The 6,540-nt window shown below is 35.7% G+C and overlaps 2 pseudogenes; both read left to right on the top strand.

Annotated features, from left to right (window-relative positions):
• The first annotated feature begins 820 nt into the window (after positions 1 to 820).
• LOC124888832 lies at positions 821 to 4,347 on the top strand (annotated as a pseudogene).
• A 414-nt stretch (positions 4,348 to 4,761) lies between these two features.
• Positions 4,762 to 5,769, top strand: LOC124888667 (annotated as a pseudogene).
• The last annotated feature ends 771 nt before the right edge of the window (positions 5,770 to 6,540 follow it).

The following is a 6,540-nucleotide window of genomic DNA, read 5'->3' as shown; positions in this document are numbered from 1 at the left end:
GCCTATTGAGCTGAATTTCCATGAAGAACTTTAGGGTGTTGATGTTGCTTAACACGCATTTGTTGGTGGCATTGCTTGTGCCTTATTGGCCTTTTTAGAACATGGATGATAATACCAAGTGTAATTTAGATATAACTGATGTGGTTCTTCCCAAGCAGCTGCATGAATAAAATGATCTCCATTGTGGTGATGCATCTGATTTTGTGGAAGAAAATGATGATGGGGGGTAAGATGATAATTCTAATCAAATGTTTGAATATCAAATGGATGAGGGTGCAGAATGTAATTCTGATGTTGCAGGAAAATAAGAGTTGATTGGAAAACCTCTAAGTGTCAATCCAGATTCTTAACATAGATTTTGATGGAGAGTATTTAGTCGGGCAATTCAACAATGAGATGGAGGGTAAGAGTGCAAGTTAGCAGAAGAGTCTGACTAACACGCAAGTTAACATAGGCAAAAAGCCAAAACCAAAATGCCTTTCTGATCCTCATCATTTTCCTGTTCTACCAAAATAATCACCAAAGCATCTTCTTGCCTAGTTACATTCCAATTGACTTCAATATTTTGTTTATACGGCTTGCCTGTTAACTTTTTGTATGTATTTTCTTTTGGTATGTGATTGAACTTATGACATCTCTAGTTTCAAACTACTGTTCAGTTGCCTCTAGTTTTGTTCGTTGTTTTTTGGGGGCTAGCAAGAACCAATAGAAAAAGAAAGAAAGTTTTCTTGTCCCTTTATCCTGTGAATTGATTTGGTTCTATTAAAATGTGTATATGTGTTTCCTACTTCTTTTCCTTTGCACATTTCCCTATAAATGCATGGCGAATTCCAATTTACTGCATCTGTAAGTATTAAGGAATTTGACACTAGGTTGGCTGCACCAAGTCAATGGGATCTAGTTTCTGATAAGCCGATGATGCAGGAGGAGCAACCTCTTTAGGTGTGGTTTTTTGTAAATAAAAATGACCAAGTCTTTGTTTGTCAGATACTTTAAAGTTGTAACTAGATCTTTGGAGAAGGTTGCTAGGTGTACAAAGATAATTATCCCTAATACTTTAGATGCAAAATATGTTATAAATGTCAAGCAAATTGCTAAGGTATGTTATTATGTCTTTCACGTATGGTATTGGTTGTATCAATTTTTGTGTGTGTTAAGAAGTAATTTGTCATATAGGTCTCCACAAACTGATTTAGAGTTAAGGGGTATGTTCTTAACTCGTAATGAGTAGCATATTTTGGTTAACAACAACACATAAGCAAGAAGTTTGACGCGTCTTGATTTAGAGACTATCAGTCATTTTCCTTTTCTTTTGAGAACCTACACTGATTTAACAGGATATCTTACCATGTTTGTCTTTAGCCTGGGGTTTGTGCTTGTTAGTTTGCTTTAATTTTTTGGGAAAATGGTGTATTCCATGAGATAATTTTTGGTGTACAGTTGGTAAGCCTATCCAGTCTCTTGCTTCACACTCTGGTATTTTTCTTTCTTTGTAGAAAGATGGAAAACTAGAGAAACTTTCATCAATTTCATTACCAGTTAGTCTACTGAGTGATTGTTGCAAACACATAAAAAAAACAGAATATGAGTTTTCTGTTGTTGTTGATTAAGTTCTGAAGATGAATATACATATGTGTAGTATTACAAAAAAGCATTCTAACAATTTGAATTTCATAGCTTTGTTGGCCTAATTTTTTTCATTTTTCTGGTGATATATGATATGAGCACTAGTTACGTAGGTACTATCGTGATCACTGATTCGTGCTTTCATTTTTCTACTTCTAATGATATATGATATGAGCACTGGTTACGTAAGTATTGATCCTATCGTGATTACCGATTCATGCTTCCATGTCTAATCTTTAGCTTATTCTCTCCTATTTATTTTTGGTTTGATGATAATATTAGTTAAAGGGGAGTCTTGGAGTAACCCGTAAAGTTGCTGCCATGTGATTAGGAGGTCACGAGTTCAAGCCGTGGAAACAGTCTCCTGTTGAAATGCAAGATGAGGCTGTGTACATAGACCCTTGTGGTCTGACTCTTCTTAAGACCCTACTCATAATGGGAACTTTAGTGCACCGGGATACTCTTTATGATAATATTAGCTGAGGGTGAATTAGAAAACATAGTCAATGAAGATTCATATAGTCGAAGCTTAATTTGTTTGGGATTGAGGCGCATCTATAATTGTTCTGTTGTGAACATGGATAGCCTAGAGCCAGGACAAGCTGTTGGTGACTTATGGCTACGTATTTGCATAATTCTGTTGAAGAATTTTATAGGGATAACCCAAATAGAGTATCACTTTACCCTAAACTTTCGGCTACCCAAATGCAATTGGTTGATACTGGACAAGGGCATTTTCTTTCGAGATTCTTGTTGTTTGATAAATGTATTTAAAAGAATGCAATATTCTGGTTTTTTTCCTCTGGAGGTACTACTTGGTTGGGTCTGATAATCTTTTTCTTTAAGGGCCTTTGCACATTCTACATTTGTTGTGAATTATGAAGAAGGTTTCTTATTTTGCCGTTAGCATGGCCTGCTGAAATTAAGGCGCGATACGTGGATATTGATACTTTAGAGACGTGTTTGCTCAAAGTTACTGTTACCGCAAGTCTAGGAATGTTCCTTGCCCCTGTCGCTAGATATATCTGTAGTTTTTGGTTAGCTGGACACTAAGATCACATTCATTACTTGTCAAATATTTATGGCCTGCTTCATATCTGGTTTACTCATTGGCATTGACGATTACTTCTGTGCTATTGGAGCTGCTAAAAATCATGTCTCTAGGTCAACTTTCCTTGTTTCAACTAGGCTCGTTTTCTCGGTGGGCTTAGGGGGGCAAATTGGTGACAAATTTTGTTCTGGTATTTACAACTATAAGAATCTGTTACATGGTGAATTTGCACAAACCATTTCTTGTGTTGCATTCTTTTGAGTGGAATAAACTATTAGCAATAATCTTCAATCAATGCTCTAGATTGGAAAACAAAACAAGCATCTTTAGTTATAGAATTGTTACTACACAACCCTTTAATGGAATTGACTCGAAAGTATGTTTCACTTTACGACAGAGATACTTTTTCATTATTGCATTGCTCTACTTGAACCTTGAGGATGAGGTTCTTATAGAGGAGGGAGGACTACAGACACATACTCTTTCAGGTTTGTCAGATTGTTCAATCATAAAATTGGAACACTCATACTCGTTTACAGCAACAATCTAGGACAAATTGCAGAGTCACTTGGATATAGATCAGAGATTAGTTTTCTGGTTGTGCTCTATCTCACGTTCCTTCTTTAGGCTCCTACTTTCAACCGCCCTAGATTTTCTTTACGAGTAAGTATTTATGAGGTTCTATCAGAAATAACCTCTCTATATTTATGAGGTAGGGGTAAAGTCTGTATATGCTCTACCCTTCCCAGATCCCACTTATGGGATTGCACTGGGTATGTTGTTGTTGATGCTCTGATCTTTTTTTTTCTTAAAATATATTCATTTTAATCAAGAAATCTTTTGCTTACTGTGGTTGATTGGTCCAAATACATTATTAGGGCCAAGAGAACTTACAGGTGTTGTGGATCTTATTACTTACTTCAAGTTATTGCCTCATCAAGAGTTCTTTTGCAAGAAGCCATTTCCATTGTTAATTTTAGATACACACTACCTTTACAATGTGGTTGGAGACACAGATATCAGGAAAGGGCAAGGGATGCAGTTGGATCAACTTATACAGCATACATCGTCTGTAAAAGAGACAAATTTGGGCATTCAACCATTTGACTTGGATGCTCTTAGAGAAGCTTTTCAACTATGTGAAAAAGCTCCAATTGATCTGCCTCCCGTAAGAATCTATTAGCTGAAGCTTGAGTTATATATGTATATCTGATTTAGCTCTTTCAGTCACCCTTCTATTCCATTATAATCTCTAAAGCTGGAGGATTGAAACTAGATTTTTTCTCAAACCATATGATTTTCTATAATGCCAGTTTGCCTGTTTCCATAATTGCTGATCAATAGGTCTTTTTGGTGTTTCATAGTCTAAAAAGGGGATCCCCATTATAGCTGGAAAGTCTAAAAGTGAGTCGAAAGACAATGAGAAGAAGTATAAAAAGCATAAGGATAAAGAAAAGGAGAAGGACAAAGAATATTAGAAGCACAAACACCGGCATAAAGATCAAAGTAAAGACAAGGATTAAGAGAAAAAGAAAGATAGGACTGGCCATCATGATTCTGGTTCTGACATTCTAAGTGGCTGGAGGACCTGGAGAAACATGGCAAGGCCTTTTGGCTTCTTTGCATCTTCAGCACAGGGATGCAGTTGGTTCTGCAGGGTGCTGATTTGATTTTCTAACGATCTTTACTTTTTTTTGCAAGAATAGGTATAGAAAACATGAGTGTAACAAACTCTGTAAGTTTTGGGCGGGAATACACATAATTTAATGAACAACACAGATCCAGAATATCGAAATAGAAAGCTCCTCATATCATCTAACAGGTTGATGCCAAGCTTTTAATTTTTATTAGCTTACATTTTGTTTTGTATACTTTATGTTTCATGGTTTACTATGCTGCTCCTGGTGCAGTTTGTCACATGAATTATGTGTATTCTATGATGGAAAGAGTGGTAGCAGGGACTCCATCAAAATGAAGGCAAATGCTGAATCCAAGGTTTTCTTTTGCATTTTAGTGTTTCTATTGAAACTTAAGGAATTATCTGAGTTGAGATTGATTTTGTTCTCTTTTTAATCTGAAATAAGATGCTCCGGTGTTGGGAAAATAACTTTAACCTTCCCTTAGAGAACAAGTTTTTTCTTTCCCTTTGCTCTTTTAGATTGGCTAAAATGGATGTAATAAAATCGCAGCAAATATCATCGAAGCCAATTGAGAAAGTAATAGTTCATCCGTTAGTGCTACTGAGTATTGTAGACCATTACAATAGAGTTGCTAGAGATACAAGAAAGTATGTTGTTGGAGTTTTCCTTGGTACTTCTTTCAAAGACACCGTTGATGTTACCGATAGCTATGCAGTGCCCTTTGAGGAAGATAACAGGGACCCAAGTATTTGGTTTCTTAACCATAATATCATGAATCAATGTTTTACATGTTTTGTTGGATAAACTCAAAGGAGCATGTTATTAGTTGGTATAGTACTGGTCTCAAACTTTGGGAAAATGACCTTAACATTCATGGTCTTTTTAATGACTATGTCCCTACTCCAGTCTTGGTTATAATTGACGTCCAGCCTGAGGAGCTAGGAATACCAACTAAGGTATACGATGTTGTTGAGAAAGTTAAAGAGAATGCAACTCAGCAAATCCAGAATGTGCTTGTGCATGTACCTTTATAAATTACTGCTTATGAAGTTGAAGAAATTGGTGTTAAGCACTTGCTAATGGGATGTAAAAGATACTATAATCTGTACCCTTACCACTGAGGTAACTAGTAAACTGGAAGCTTTGAAGGGATTGGATGCTATATTCAAGAGATACAGATTTATTTAGATATTGTCATTGATGGAAAACTCCCATTAAACCATGAAATTCTATACCATTTGTAGGATGTTTTCAACCTATTGCCAATCTAAATGTTGCTGAATTAGTTGAAACATTTAGATTGCTCTCATGATGTTGGTCATATATCTATCTTTACTTATCCGAAGTGTGATTGCTCTCAATAACTTGATCAACAACAAGATGCTTAACAAGGAACATAAAAATGCTGAGGATTTGAAGCCACTTGTAGTGCCAACTACAGCTGATAGCTAAGCAATTCCCTTTCCATTTCTCTATGGTCATTCTCTGCCCAGTACTTGCAGCTAGTTAAAATTGGGGCCTGAATCTTTGTGACAACCTCGCACGTTAAGAAACCCTTTTATATTTTCTCATCTGTTTTGTTAAAGCTTTGTTCCTCCAGATTTTAGAAGTTCTTTTCCATTGGGATTTAGATCGATTGATGGACGACGACATATCATTTTATTTGTATTAATAGATCAAACTTCTACACTTTTGTTCTTGTTCTAAAGTCATTTGACACATAGGCTAAAAAAAACAATATGCTCCGGTGGATGATATTAGATTAAAGCCTGAAACAAACTCTGAGAACCCAATGAGACCATTTGAGCGCAGATACTTTCACAGTTTGGCATCAATCATTTACTTAGCTTAATTGTTTTTTCAAGTCCTGTGTGTTCATTTTCACCAGTATGGTATACCATTTGAAATTTTACTGTTGATCCACCTAGATCTCAAAGAATGAAGTTTTAGACAAGAGAAACAAGAGGGAGAAAGAAAGATTTGTTTTCTTTGTTGACTTGAACTACATGTTGATGGCCTTAAGTTTCTCCACTCTTTGTATGACGATCTTATTGTCTTATTGAAATCTTCATAAATATTATCTATCTTAAGAATAAATTTTAAAATCTACAAAACTAATATGCTGAATTTGTGATGTCTTTCTATTAACTCTTTATAATATTCTGCTAGACCAGAGGAACAATTATAGTGTTTTCCTGGTGACAAGAAGCCTTTTGTCATCAG

Source organism: Capsicum annuum, chromosome 11, assembly GCF_002878395.1.
Source record: "Capsicum annuum cultivar UCD-10X-F1 chromosome 11, UCD10Xv1.1, whole genome shotgun sequence".
NCBI classification, from domain to species: domain Eukaryota; kingdom Viridiplantae; phylum Streptophyta; class Magnoliopsida; order Solanales; family Solanaceae; genus Capsicum; species Capsicum annuum.
The sequence above is the reverse complement of the archived record's forward strand: the minus strand, read 5'-3'. Positions and strand labels throughout refer to the sequence as shown.